This window comes from Zingiber officinale, chromosome 1B (genome assembly GCF_018446385.1).
Source record: "Zingiber officinale cultivar Zhangliang chromosome 1B, Zo_v1.1, whole genome shotgun sequence".
NCBI classification, from domain to species: domain Eukaryota; kingdom Viridiplantae; phylum Streptophyta; class Magnoliopsida; order Zingiberales; family Zingiberaceae; genus Zingiber; species Zingiber officinale.
Genome location: NC_055986.1, coordinates 121,686,856 through 121,702,978, shown reverse-complemented (window position 1 = coordinate 121,702,978; position 16,123 = coordinate 121,686,856). Strand labels below are relative to the sequence as shown.

Genomic DNA, 16,123 nt, shown 5'->3' with positions numbered 1-16,123 from the left:
TGCCCAATGATTTTTACAGTATGAAAAAACTTATTAAAGAATTAGGTCTTCCGGTGGAAAGAATTGATGTATGCAGAGATGGTTGTATGCTATATTGGGGAGATAATGCAAATGCAAATGTTTGTAAATTCTGTAATCAAGATCGGTACAAGAGCACCAGAAGGAATCAACAACGACGTAAATCATACAGTCAGATGTTTTATTTGCCTTTACCTCCTTGGTTACAAAGGATTTATGCATCAAAGGTAACTGTTGAACACATGACTTGGCATGCAAACATCAAACAGAAGAGGGGTTAATGTATCATCCATCAGATGCAGAGGTATGGAAAAATTTTGATAGAACATATCCAGAATTTGCAAAGGAGATTCGAAACATTAGATTAGGTCTGTGTGCTGATGGTTTGCTCCGTTTGGTAAATCAGGAAGAAATTATTCATGTTGGCCAATTATCATAACTCCGTATAATCTTCCACTTGGGATGTGCATGAAAACACCCTATATGTTTTTAACTTTGGTTGTCCCTGGCCCGCAAAATCCAAAAAAGTTAATAGATATTTATATGCAACCACTGATTGCAGAACTGAAACAATTATGGGATGAAGGTTTTCCTACATACGATGTTCAAACTAATCAGATGTTTATAATGAAGGCTGCTCTTCTTTGGACCATAAATGACTTTTCGGTTTATGGTATGCTATCGGGTTGGAGTACCGTTGGGAGATTAGGATGCCCAATATGTATGGAGAGATCGAAGTCAATCCGATTGAAACATGGAAAAAAGCCTAGTTATTTTGATTGTCATAAACATTTTTTACCACCAAATCATATTTTCAGAAGAAATAAAGATGAATTCACTATGAATAAAATTGAAAGAACCCCTCCACCATTGAGATTAACTGGTGAACAGATTTGGTGGCGAGTAGTTAACTTTTCATCTGTTATTAAAGAGCCACATGGTACAACATATGAATATGGAAGTACACATAAATGGACTAAACGAAGTATATTTTGGGATTTGCCATATTGGTTTAGTCATTTGATTCATCATAATCTCGATGTAATGCATATTGAGAAGAATATTTTTGATAATCTCACAAATACAGTGATGGATATTAACGGAAAAACCAAAGACAACCTGAATGCAAGAAAAGATATGCGACTCATTTGTAAAAGGCCCACTCTTGATGTCGATGAAAATAATAGGGAACCAAAGCCAAAGGTAGTTTATACATTGAATAAGGATCAGAGACGTGTTGTGTGTGAATGGGATAAATCATTAAAATTTCCAGAAGTGTATGTCTCTAATCTTGGAAGATGTGTCGATAAGAAATAATGTAAATTGATTGATTTGAAAAGTCATGACTGTCATATAATCATGCAAAGACTCATTCCTATTGTCTTTAGGGAACTCTTACCAAATTTTGTATGGGGTGCAGAATTAAGCATTTTTCTATATGATATTTGCTCCACAGTTTTGAGACAATCACACATGGAGAAATTAGAAAGAGACATTCCAATCATTTTGTATAACTTGGAAAGGATATTTCCACCCTCATTTTTTGATTCCATGGAACATCTTTTGATTCACTTACCATATGAGGCTAAAGTTGGAGGACCTGTTCATTTTCGATGGATGTATCCTTTTGAAAGGTAAATTTTTTATCTTCTATACTTCCATACTCTGAATGCATAAAAATTTACTAATTTAATTATATATTAATATCTAATACAATTTGTTTTTATCATAATCAAATTCTTATATCATTTGAAGAAAAAAAAATCAAAAATAAGGCACATGTTGAAGCATATATTGTTAATGCATACATTGTCGAGGAAGTGACAACTTTTGCATCATATTATCTTGAGCCTCATGTTTAGAGCAAAAGGCAAATGCCAAAAAGAAACGATGAGGGCCCTATTGATCCGAATTTAAACTCATTCTCAATTTCTAACTACCTTGGTCGATCAAGTGGACCATGTAAGCAGAGATATTTAACTGGTCAAGAATGGTGGACAGCCCATACATATATTTTACTGAATTATCCAGAAGTATCATCATTTTATGAGTTAGTATATATATATATATATATATATATATATATATATATATATATATATATATATATATATATATATATATATATATATATATTATATTTTTTATGTCATAACATTTAGAGTTATATTTTTTTTTTATCGTAGGATTTTTGAAAACTTATATTCTGATTTGTTGACACAAGAGTTTGATTGCTTATATCAAGAAGAATTTGCACCGTGGTTCAAATCATATGTAAGTAGTCAATTTAAATTTGGTTTTCACTTATGAATTTTGTAATAATTGTCGTATTTGAATTCAGGTTCTTGATAATCAAACTAACATTGAGCAAGAATTGCTAATCCATCTGGCATGGGGTCCAAAAGCAATGGTACGCACTTGGCCAGCTTATTTCATAAATGGATATAATTTTCATACTGAAAATTATGGAATGGGAAAAACTACAATGAATAGTGGAGTTTGTGTTAAGTCATCCAATGATGGAGATGCAAGCAATGATTTTTATGGTTTGCTGGATGAAATTTTAGAGATAGAATATCCTGGCCCAGAAATACGAGTAATTCTATTCATGTGTCGTTGGTTTGACCCTATCAGAGGGATGAAGGTGCATCCATGATATAATTTGATTGAAATAAATCATAAGAGATTATACAAGAAATATGAACCATTTGTGTTGGCACAACAAGCAATTCAAGTTTTCTATGCTTCATATCCTAGTCTGAAACGTGACAAAGTTGATTGGTGGGCCGTTTGTAAAACGAAAGCATGGAAAAAAAAATTGAGGAACGTTGGGAGGACATTGCTTATCAACAAGAGAAAGTTACAAATACATTTCATACTGAGGAATATATTATTCCAATGTTACGAGATCCCAACGGCGTAGTCATAAACGTGGATGCAACTGAAATTGATAATGATGATGAGGAGGAGGAGGAGGATGACGACGACGACGACGATGATGACGACGAGGATGATAATGATAATGACAATGACAATGAGGACTTTAATTTTTTGTAATGGGTAATTTTTGTTATCTTAATAGAATAAACTTTATGATATTTTATTTTCATATATGATACTGATTTTTTAGGAGTAAATTTAGTTTTAATATGCAAATTACAAAACTCATACCTCAATTAGTTAATTTGTCTCAATTAGTATAAAACTATTTTATTTTTTAATTTATATATTTTATATGTTAATACTCTGTAGTTTTTTCTATAGGTGATTAGAAGTTATATCTCATCGTCATCTCAGGGTTTGTGCACTCTCTTATTTTTAGGAATTATGGTGAGTTTTTTTTTTCAAATTAGTCATTATGCATAATATTTGTATTTACTTTATCATATTTTTGAATTTTCAGAATATGTTTCGATGGGGTGGTCGTAGACGGAGATCTCAAGTTACAGCACCTGCAGACACTGTTTCTACGCCCCTAGTAGAGGATGCAACACTGTTGCATACACCTATGCCAGTACCATCGCATACACCTATGCAAGTCCCATCACATATAGCTATGCCAGTACCTTCTTCTACAGGATCGCCTTCTCCTTCGGCAGTGCCTTCTCCTTCCACAGTACCTTCACCGATTGAGTCGCCAGTACCCTCTTTCATTCCTTCCCGACACTCGGTTGCTGAGAGGCCAGACACTCGAGAGTCTATATCCCCTTGTCGAGATTCGTAAGTAGAATCAAACTATTTCATTTTTTAACTATTTTAATTATTTAACAATTTTTTTGTAATTTATAATAGATTTGATAATTCTGTCCGTGTTATTCACGAGATTAATAGAATCGTGAATAACCATTGGAGAGGAGACTCGATGAGTTATACAAGCACCCTAGCACCGACAAGAGAGCTATGGTGGAGTGAATTTAAGATATATCTCAATCATTTCATATCTTAAATAAAAGTGAATATATAAATATTTATTTTTCTTCTATTGCAGCAATCATTCACTTGGGGCATGATTGATGAGATGGAAATAAAGAGGATTTTCATGAAAAAATATGGGGATCACATTCGCCATGTACTCAATCATGCAAAGTCGAGGGGGAAAAAATCACCATTCATCACCGAGGAAAATTGGATAAAGATTTCAAATTTTTGGGAAAGTGAGGAGTTTAAAAAAAGAAGTCACCGGAATAAAATAAATCAATCTTTTAATTCTGGAGAAATGTCCGCGACATATGCAGGAGGCTCTATCAATGTGGATGAGCATAGACGTAGATTGGTAATTTTTTAACTCTCCTAATATTTTCTTAATCTATTTTACACTATTTAATTATTTCTAATTATCTTTTTAGACCAAAGAATTGGGAAAGGAGCCTAATTTTATAGATACTTTCACCCGCACATTTCAGAAAAAAGATAAGACTTGGAGCGGGGATAGAGCTAAAGCAATTAAGATTTGAATAAACTTTGGATCTTAATTTATAACTTAGATTCTATTATTAATGTATCTGCTCTAACTTTATACTCTTGCATTCCTAAAATTTTATTATTGTAATTTTTTTTTTTACAATACAGGAAAAATATGTTGAGCTACAGGTAGCACAAAGATGTTCAGCTTCTGCTAGTTCTGATATTGAGGGGTCTGAGCTGTCTATTGATACTGATTTAAATTTATGGCTACAAGTGAGTGGGGGGCCAAAAGGGGGAGGAAAGATATTCGGAATGAGTTCATTGAGCATAACCCATAGAGTTGGTCGTATATCTTCTTCCTCCTCCTCACATACCCAGCAGATGCATAACTTGACTGAAGAGATTTCCCAGTTGAAGGGCATTATAAAGGAGAGGGATGAAGAAATGAGAGAAATGTGTCGACAACAAGACTTTATTATGCAACATTTTTAGTTAAGTTCTGTTCCAAGTCAAATTCCTCCCGGTGACGGTGATGATGATAATGGCGGTGGTGGTGATTCTTCATAAATTTATGGTAAATTTTATGTTTGGATTTTTTTTTCATGTCATGTTATAGTTGATTCTATATTTTTATTTTACCTTGATACATTGCATCTTATGTCATGTTTGGTATATTTTTACAAGTACATCATTTGTCATAACTGTACAAAAAACATTCAAAACAATATTATGAGTTTGACGTTGGTAGGTATTACAACAATCTACAAGAAATATGAAACAAAAGATTAACTAGATACATGAGTTTTGAACAAAGGATATGAATTGCAAACAACTTTAATTTCATGTTGATACTTTGCATTTTATGTCATGATGATACTTTGCATGTTATGACAAACAATCTTAGTAACAAATTTTATTCATGTATGTAAATGTTAGATACAGATATCATTAATATGTTTGATACATTTTTTTTAGTTATAAATGTTATTTATTGTTTGTTTGTAATTTGACGCAGGAAAAGAAGCACGGAAGGCGACCGAAGCTCTTGAGACATGACGATATGTATTTTATTTTCCTTTGGATGTCTTGTTGCATTTGTTGTTTGGATTATGATAGAACTTTCATGTTTGAATATTATGAGTTATTGAACTTGTTGTTTGGATTTTGGTTATTTGTATATATGAATATGATGTGTTTAGTTTTGGGATGATTTGTTGAACTTGTTGTTTGGATTTTGGTTATTTGTATATATGAATATGATGTGTTTAGTTTTGGGATGATTTGTTTGGATATAAGATATATGAATGTGTTGGATATGTTGTGTTTAGTTTTGGGATGATTTGTTTGGATGTTAGATATGGATGTATTGGATATAATTTGCTGAAGATATTGTAAGTGTAATATGTAAGCAGGATAATAGAAAAATCAAGAAAGATTCTGAATTTTTTTTTGGGACAAATTTTGCCACAAATCTATTTTTGTTGCAAATTTATCATAAATTTGCGACAAATGATTCGTTGTAAATTTACGACAAATATGAATTTGTCCTAAACTTCGTCGCGGATTTGGGACAAAAATTAGTTTTTCGTCGCAAATTAAAGAAACAACTTTTGCGATGAACCAAGATTCGTCCCAGAATTCGTCACAGATTTAGGACAAAATTAAGTTTTTCGTCACAAATTAGGAACAACTTTTCGGACGAATCCAGATTCGTCCCAAAATTCATCACAAATTTCTAAAGTTTTTTCTACTCGGCGTGGTTAAAGTGACATTTTTGGGACGAATCCAGATTCGTCGCAAATTTACAACGAATCTGGATTCGTTGCATATTTGCAACGAAAATATGTTTTTGTCGCAAATTTTCGACGAAAATAGGATTTTTTTTGCCTCTAGTTATTTGTAATTATGCAACGTTTTTTGCCACGAAAAATTTTCGTTGCAAATTTGGGGCAAAAATATATATTTGCCGCAGATATAAAATTATGAAATTTATAATGAATAAAGATTCATTGCAGATTTGCAACGAATTCTGCAACGGAAATTTAAATTTGTCGCAAAAATTTTCAACAAAAATTATGTATTCGTCGCCAACATTTTGTAATGCCAATTTTGGGATGAATATAATTTCGTCCCAAAATTCGTCACAAAATATTTTGCGACACTTTTTTTTTATCAAATTCGTCCCAAATTTTGTCCCTAAATACTAGTTTTTTTTGTAGTGATTATTACAAAGGTTATTAAAGGTGGTATAAAAAGAGAAGTCCTCTCCATTGGCCAAGTATGCAAAGCTACACGCACACACATGCATTAACATTAGTATTCATCATCTCCATTTTTCGCTCGGCTACTATTCTAACTTAAGCATTAAAGTACCTGTGTCAGGGACCCTCTCCCTGGTTCTCGCTCTAATATTCCCGTTTGCTCTATCTGTGGCATGCGCATGTTTGTTCGGGTCGGCAAGGTCTTAGTTTTTCCGCAGTCAACGACGAAGCCACCCCCACCAGCTCATCATGTTCTTCGCTTTCATATAGGATCAATACATGGATGGAGTTAAGTGCTGAGTGTTTCTTACCATCCTCTCCGGCTCAGCACAGAGATGCTTTAACCGACTCTTGGTCGGGTCCATTTACTATTTCAAGGACTTTTGCAAGGCATTTCTCCACTACTTCATTAGCCGCTGTTACCATAAGAATACGTCGAGTCTCTTTTCCCTCAAGCAAGGGCCTAAGGAGGCGCTAAGAGTGTACATTAAAAGATTCAACCAAGTGACTATGAATGTTCCCTCGGTCATCTTTGAAATTTTGGTGAGCACATTCTTCCAAGGGCTCACTAATGGGGATTTCTTCCGCTCTTTGATCAAGAAAGCCCTTAAGAAACTTTGACCACCTACTTGGAAGGAGTGACTAAATACATCAATATGGAGGAAACTCAATCCGCCAAAAAAGAAAATTAATACATCAACCCCTATAATCACTCAGATAGAATACATGGCTCTTCCTCCCCCCTCACAAGGTGTAGGTCAGCATCTGAGCCGCCCACTTGAGCCAAGAAGGGATGAAAGAGCAGCACAGAAGGTGGAAGAGGTCTAGGAAGCGACTATCGCGCCGGATCGGTCGCTTCCTGAAAAGCATCGAATTTTTTATGATTACCATCAATCTCATCATCATGATACCAGTGAATGTCATCAGTATGCCAAGAGGCTCCGTCGAGTAGTGAAGTTAGGAGAAACAAATAAAGGATCAACCTTACCCTCCTCTTGAGGATCTCCTTTAAAACATAGTGGGAAGATCCTAGCTTATGCTCAAATCAAACATTCAGTCGACATCTCCACAAAGAGTCTGATCGGCAGAATTAAAAGTGAACATCCGATTAGAAATCTCAAAGGACCAAAATTTCAATCCTATCAGTAGCTCCTAAATAGCACCGGTGGAAGGAATTTTAAATTGAGGCTATTTCATTCAGATCCTTTCGACATTTTTATGCAGGATAAGTTTTAATCTGTCATCCAATCGGTAGCTTTGACCGGCAGCTCAACCATATCATGCGGCTCATTCATCCTTACTTAACAACTTGAGATTATCCGTTCAGACCGACAAGATAGATATGTCTAAAATTTAAATTTTATATTTTAAAATTCAAAATATACCCTTATCTTTATCAAGTAGAGAATCCAAGATCCAAGGCATTCAGGTAATATACCGTGCCTCCCAACTCCAAGGCATTCGGATCATACACCATGCCTTCCAACTCTAAGGCATTCGGGTCATACACCGTGCCTCCCAACTTCAAGGCATTGAAGTCATACATCGTGCCTCCCAACTTCAAGGCATTCAGGTCATACACCATGCCTCCCAACTCCAAGGCATTCGGGTCATACATCGTGCCTCCCAACTCCAAGCCATTCAAGTTATACACCAGGCCTCCAAGCTCTAGGGCATTTGGGTTATACACCATATCTCCCATCTCCAAGGCATTAGAGTTACATATCATGCCACCAGGCTCAAGGGCATTTGGGTTATACACCGTGCCTCCCAACTTTAAGGTATTTGGGTCATACATTGTGTCTCCAAGCTTAAGAGCATTCAAGTCATACACAATGCCTCTAAACTCTAAGGTATTCGGATTATATACTGTGCCTCCCAACTCTAAGTATTTGAGTTATACACCATGTTGGTCTGGGTAGGTCGGCTGGAGAGGGTTGAGTTGCCTGAAACACTAAAATAAATACCTTTCTCAACTTTCAACTTAGATTAATAAAGAAATTAAAACATAATTAACAACTTAAAAGAAATGAGTAAAAGACCACTATTTACTTGGTTACCTAGATGGTTGTTAATCCAAGGTAGATGAAAGCTCACTAAGAATCTCCTTCGCTGAAGGCGAAGACGCCTTTTACACACAGTGAAAGCTCAGAAATGACTAGGAAATTGAATACAGAAGTTGTTACCTCTTTCCTATGTCCAGGGGTCTTTTTATAGACCCTGGAAATCCTTATCCATAGGCTAAAGGTGCCTTCCATAAGGCTAGAAGGCGCCTCCAACGAGGCCAAAGGATAAAACTTTATCCTTTCCGCAGCGGCCAAATTACCTGGTCGAAGGAACCTTCCATGGCTGGTTGAAGGCGGCTTCAGCCATTGAAGGTGCCTCTGCCTGAAGGTCGCGGAGGCACCTTCAACTCTTGTTGAAGGCGCCTCTAGCAGCTCCATAGCTCTACTTTAGCTCTTCCACTGCTCCGATCGCGTGGGTGATTTTGGTCAACTGAAATAAGGCTCACCCGAACTCAATTTCCAACCTTCTCCTCGTGCAGGCTTCTGCTCCGGCTTCTCATCCCTCGAACATCGCGCACGTCCTTCTCGTCCACCGGTGTACTCTTCCACAACATCTCATCCCTCGGACGTACCGAGCCGGTTGGCTCTCTCCCGTGTAGTCCTTCTGGCTAGCCGCGTCTTCCGCTCGACTTCCTGTGCTCCTAAGCTCCTGTATACTTAGACATAGGGATCAAAATATAACAGGACCTAACCTAACTTGGTTGATCACATCAAAAATAACCTTGGGGTTCCAATAATCTTTTTTTTTTTTTTATGTGAACAACCCAAGTTAAGTTAGAGTAAACCAATCATAAAGTCAAGATAATAAAATTATAATTATGCAATAAAGTACAAAAAAATGTTCAAATTAAAGTTTAAAATTTGAATTGAACTACTAATGTAATTATGCAATAAAGTACAAAAATATTTTCAAAATTAAATTGAACTACTACCTCCCCCTACAAAAGATTTTCAAAATTAAATTGAACTACTACCTCCCCCTAGACTTAATCTTCCCTTCTCCCCCTTTGATCACATAAAAAATGGGGTACCAAAAAAAAAATCTAAGGGTAAAAAAAATAAGTTTAACAAAAAAAACATAATTTTCTAAGTGAGACTTGCAAGTAAAAAAGAAATTTCTAAGTGAAATTTGTAAATCAAGTCAAACTTTTTCTTTCCTACTTCCCCTTCTGTTCACATTAAAATTGGGTTTCTTTTAACTATTAAAAAAATTCTAATTCAAAAATAATTTTAATGTATTTCTAAATACTTAACAGTTAGTCAATTAAATATTTTATTTCATTAATTGACTTCCAGGCTATGGCGAGCCACTAGGCCTTCTTGGTTATTGGAGCAACAACCACTTTCTAGACAAAACCTTTTAAGAAAATTAAATATTTAATTTTCTTACTAAAAGCCCTGAGTCTAATTAAAGCTTAATTTATAAAAGATTTTGAAACCCAATATAGGTTCCTTCCAATTGAGTTAATTAAAAATCTTTTAGGAATATTTTTCTGAGAAATTTTTCTAATTTGCCCATTGTGGTAATTAAAATACCAGTTTAAATTATTATATTTCCTAATATTTTTATTATATGAGCATGCACGATTGTTCAGATATTCTATCTCTATTTTCAAATTTGTCATTTTCTATTTTCAAATTATCACATAATTCTAGTGGACATACTTTGGATAACTGTATTTTCAAATCTATATTTTCTTTTTCTAACTTGCAACAGTTTTTTGATAGGAATTTAATAAATTTGAATAACTTATCAGGTGGAAGAGATCGTATCTGACTTACCTTGTCGATTCCGTCATCCGTAGCTCCCCTTGAACTGCTGCTTTCTTCTGATGTAGCTCCCCCTTCATCGATACTTTCGATACTCATTTCAGACGAGTTTGCTTCATGTTCATCTTCTTGATGACTTGCCATCAACGCAAGTCTAGAAAAGTCTTAGACCTCTGATTCAGACGACTTCGTCCCACTTCGCCTTAAGGGTCTTGTATTTGTTTGTTTGGATGGGTTTCTTGTCCTTGCCTTTGTCCTTATTCTTCAATTTAGGGCAATTGTCTTTTTCATGCCCTTCTTCATTGCAGTGGTAGCATCTGATTGTTCTTATTTTTCTACCCTGTAGATGGTTAGATTTTTTAGATTTAAATAACTTTTTAAATTGTCTTACCATCATTACCGTTTCGTTGTCGTCAAGAGAGGATTCTGAATCTTGTATGTCCATCATTGCCTTAAAGGCAATGTTGTGCTTTGACTCCTTCGGATATGCACATCTCATTTCATGGACTTCAAAAGTAGAAAATAATTCTTCTAACGTAGTTGAATCTAAATCCTTAGATATGTAATAAACATCTACTAATAATGCCATTCAATATTTCTAGGGAATGCGTTAAGCGCGTACCTTAGTAAATCTCGGTTACTTACCTTTTCTCCGAGATTCGTGAGTCCATTGATGAGCTCCTTGATCCTTGAATGAAGGTGTGTAACGGTTTCGCCTTGTTCTAGTTTGATGTTGCCATCTGATTTCTGAGCAGATCCCGTCTTGCGAGTTTCACCTCCGAGTTTCCTTTGTGTAGTTCCAGGAACTTCTCCCAGAGCTCCTTCGTAGGCTCGTAGGCTCTGATTTTATTGGCTTCTTGTGGCGGTAGAATACTTAGCAGATGAAACTCTTCTTTGCCGTTTGCCACGAAATCAGCCTGCTCCTTTTTAGTCCAGTGGTATTTTTCTTTACCTTCGGGTGTTACAAAACCAAATTCCATTATTAAAAACAAATCAAAATAAGTTTTGAAAAATACCTCCATCTTCTTTTTCTAGTTGGCGAAATCCTCCTCGAACTTTGGTGGGTGAATGCTTAATCCGACCATCTCATTTGCTTCGTTCGGCGATTAGTCCTCCTAAAGATGTTAGGCTCTGATGCCACTTGTTGGTCCAGGTAGGCCGACTAGAGAGGATTGAGTTGCCTGAAACACTAAAACAAAACACCTTTCTCGACTTTCAACTTAGATTAATAAAGCAATTAAAATAGAATTAACAACTTAAAAGAAATGAGTAAAAGGCCACTATTTACTTAGTTACAACATAGATGGTTATTAATCCAAGGCGGATGAAAGCTCACTAAGAATCTCCTTTGCTGAAGGCAGAGAAGCCTTTTACACACAATGAAAGCTCAGAAATGACTAGGAAACTAAATACAGAAGTTGTTACCTCTTTCTTAGGTCCAGGGGTCTTTTTATAGACCCTGAAAAACCTTATCCGCAGGCTAAAGGCGCCTCCAGCGAGGCCAAAGGATAAAATTTTATCCTTTCTGCAACGACTAAATTGCCTGGTCGAAGGCGACTTCCATGGCCATGGAAAGCGCCTTCAATGGTTGGTTGAAGGCGCTTTCAGCCATTGAAGGCGCCTTCTGCCTGAAGGTCGCGGAGGCGCCTTCAACTCTTGTTGAAGGCGCCTCTAACAGTTCCATAACTCCATTTTAGCTCTTCCACTGCTCCGATAGCCTAAGTGATTTCGGTCAACTGAAATAGGGCTCACCCAAATCTAATTTTCGGCCTTCTCCTCGAGCAGGCTTCCGCTCTAGCTTCTCGTCCCTCAAACGTCACACACGTCCTTCTCGTCCATCGGTGTACTCTTCCACAGCATCTCGTCCCTCAGACGCACCGAGCCCATCGGCTCTCTCCCATGTCGTCCTTCTTGCTAGCTGCATCTTGCGCTCAACTTTCTGTGCTCCTAAACTCCTGCACACTTAGACACAAGGATCAAAATATAATAAGACCTAACCTAACTTGGTTGATCATATCAAAAATAATCTTGGGGTTCCAACACAACATGCCTCTCAACTCTAAGACATTCAGGTCATATATCGTGCCTCCCAACTCTAAGGCATTTGGGTTATATACCGTGCCCCCCAACTCCAAGGCATTTGGGTCATACACCGTGGCTCCCAACTCCAAGGCATTCGAGTCATACACTGTGCCTCCCAACTCCAAGACATTCGGATCATACAGCGTGACTTCAATCTCCAAGGATAAATTCCAGACTCTTATGTCGATCGACCGAGTTATAAGAGAACTTTCTCTCGTTCCTGTCCTAAACTCTCATGTCGACCGACTGAGTTATAAGTGAGCCTTCTCTCATGCTTGTCTCAAACTCTCATGTCACTCGGGCGAGTTTTAACCAAGCCAGCTCTCGCACCTATCCTAGTCTCTCGTGTCAGCCGACCTAGTTATAAGCGAGGCTGCTCTTGCACCTGTCCCAGTCTTTTGTGCCGACAGGCCGAGTTATAAGTGAACTTGCTTTTGCGCCTATCTTAGACTCTCATGCCGCTTAGTCGAGTTATAAGCGAATCTGCTCTCACGCCTATCCCAAACTCTCGTGCCGCCCGACCAAGTTATAAGTGAGTCTGCTTTAACGCCTGTCCCAGATTCTTGTGCTGCACGACCGAGTTATAAGCTAGCCTTCTCTCGTGCCTATCCTAGACTCTCATGTTGACCGACTGAGTTATAAGCGAGCTTACTCTGGCACCTGTCCCAGACTCTCATGTCGTTCAACCAAGTTATAAGCGAGTCCGCTCTCGCACCTGTCCCAGACTCTCCTACTACTCGGTCGAGTTATAAACAGCCTACTCTCGCACCTATCCTAGACTCTTGTGCAACCTGGCCGAGTCATAAGCGAGTCTGCTCTCGCATCTGTCCCAAACTCTCGTGTTGCCCGACCAAGTTATAAGCAAGCCTACTCTCGCCCCTATCCTAGACTCTCGTCCTGATCAGCCAAGTTATAAGCGAGTCTACTCTTGTGCTTGTCCCAAACTCTCATGTTGCTCGGTCGAGTTATAAGCGAACTTACTCTCGCTCTTATCCCAAATTCTCGTGCCAATTGACCGAGTTATAAGTCAGCATGCTCTTGCACCTGTCCTAGTCAATCATACCGGCTGGTCAAGTTATAAGAGAGCCTGCTCTTGCGTCTATCCCAAACTCTCATGCCACTCAGCTGAGTTATAAGCGAGTCTACTCTCGCGCCTATCCTAGACTCTCGTTCTACCCGGCACAGTTATAAATGAGCCTTCTCTAGCACTTGTCCCAGATTCTCATGCCACTTGGCCGAGTTATAAGCGAGTATGCTCTTGCGTCTGTCTCAGACTCTTGTGCCGCTTGACTGAGTTATAAGCAAGTTTGCCCTTGTGCCTATATCCCAGACTCTCACACCAACTACGAGTTATAGGCAAGCTTGTTCTTGTGCCTATATCCCAAACTCTTGCTCCAACTACGAGTTATAAGTGAGCATGACTCTTGTGTCTAACGACCATCCGATCAGTTGTTAAGACTCTCGAGCTGCTTAGCCGAGTTATAAGTGAGCATACTTTCATGCATGTCCTAGACTCTCTTGCCTCCTAGCTGAGTTATAAGCAAGCCTATTGTTGCGCCTATCCTAGACTCTCGTACCGCTCAGCCGAATTATAAGCAAGCTTGCTCTCGCACCTGTCCCAAACTTTCATGCCACTCGGCTGAGTTATAAGCGAGCTTGCTCTTGTGTCTGCCCCAAATTCTCATGTTGCCCTCCTACCCGGTCGACCCTTACATCTATATCTCAGACTCTCACCCCAGCTGTGAGTTATAAGCAAATTTGCTCTCGCGTCCAACAACCATATGGTCGGCTATCTGAGACTCTTTACCCAGTTACGAGTTATAAGTGAGCATGACTCTCGCATCCAACAACCATTAGGTCAATTATCTCAAACTCTCGCTCCAGCTGTGAGTTATAAGCGAGCATGAGTCTCACATCCAACAACCATCCAGTCGGTTACTTCTGAATTTTGCCACAACTGCTACTTATTCAAACGGGCATGACTCCCAATACTCATTCGTTTGGGCATGACTTCCATCCTACCACTAATCACATATCGCCACTCGCTTGACACTACTCTCATATTGTTGCTCGCTTGGCATCATTTTTGTCGATCACTCAACATCACCACAATTACTTGCTCGACATTATATAGCGGGCCCAACAATTTAACTATATAGTTAGGAGTGATTCAGCCTTTGTGATAGGTTGTCTACTTAGTCGAACTTATACATCCTTTGACTAGACTTGAAGGAGAGGCTTGTGAAACGGTGAAAAGATAAGGCCTCTGAAGTTGGGGTCAAAGTCAAGATGATGTGGCAGTCCAAGTCAAGGTGAGGTGATGGCCAAAGTCAAGATGTACATGGCGAAATGAACCACTTCTCCTAAATAGAGCTCCCAAAATAAACCTTTCCGGTCCTAGAGCCGATTGAACATCCGGGGCCAAATTTCCCACCGCTTGGGCATGGCTCCTAGGCTAGAGCTGGTTGGCCCTAGAGTCGGTCGAGCATCCAGACTCAGTACCTCATCTCTCTTGGGCACTGAGATAGGGGTGATGCTAATGACTGAGACTAAGACTTAGATGATGCCAGGATCCGAGACTATGATAGGGGCGAGATTAGCGACTGAAATTGAGACATAAATGATGTCGAAATCTGATATTGAGGTAAGGAGGAAATCAAAATATGATGTTAATGGGTAGAGAGGATGTCGAATTATGGAGCCGAGAGAAGAATAACGCCAGTGACTGAAGCCAAAGTCTTGTCTTGTCTCCAAATAAATTCAATTCTTTGAAATGAGTACACTGAGTAGGTTAAATCAAACTCTTTATCTCATATAGACTGAGTCACATGCTCTTGGAGTCAAATTTAATCTATCTTCATTTTGATTGACAGTTTAACATGATTTTTTTGACCATATGAGCCGCATGGAGGCTGAATAATTCTGTCGTATCACGTGCCATGCTTATTGTTGACATATACATGTGATAAGCTAGCTTTTTGATTAATATAGGTGAGTTTCTATTTCTAAGTTTCATTAGTGTATACACAAATATTCAAGACCATAGACTGACTAATGACAAATTGAGTCTTAAAGTAACACTTTGTAGGTCGTCAATACACTACTTGCTACAAAACTACTCACTGATTAAAAATGCATCGTTTAAGTTGTTTCAGAAACTACTAATTACATTTATGACTGATGACATCTATGAGGAAAATTGTTTGATGATTTTGTAATTGTTTGGAAGAAGTGGCACGATTCACTAGTATCTTGGCCCTTTCTCTTTTCACCATGCTGGGAGTTTTCTCATGGTGGTCAGATAAGAGCGACTCTGGATTGGACATTTTGCCCTCCCATCGTTAGCTAATCAATGAAACGTATGTCCTAATTGAAATTGTCTACCATTCTACGTCTTGTATTTGACTTAGGCTCGTTGACTTGACCAGTCAAGAATTACGAGCTTGACCATCCCAAACCATGGAACTACGACTACGACGAACTCATATAAGAGCCTGTCCGTAGGAACATCGCTCTGCTCTC

The 16,123-nt window shown here is 38.0% G+C and overlaps 1 long non-coding RNA gene across 1 annotated transcript; it reads left to right on the top strand.

Annotated features, from left to right (window-relative positions):
- The first annotated feature begins 4,240 nt into the window (after nucleotides 1-4,240).
- LOC121993071 lies at nucleotides 4,241-4,466 on the top strand. The gene is made up of 2 exons (XR_006115069.1): nucleotides 4,241-4,291; nucleotides 4,365-4,466. It is a non-coding gene; the product is annotated as an uncharacterized LOC121993071 (long non-coding RNA).
- The last annotated feature ends 11,657 nt before the right edge of the window (nucleotides 4,467-16,123 follow it).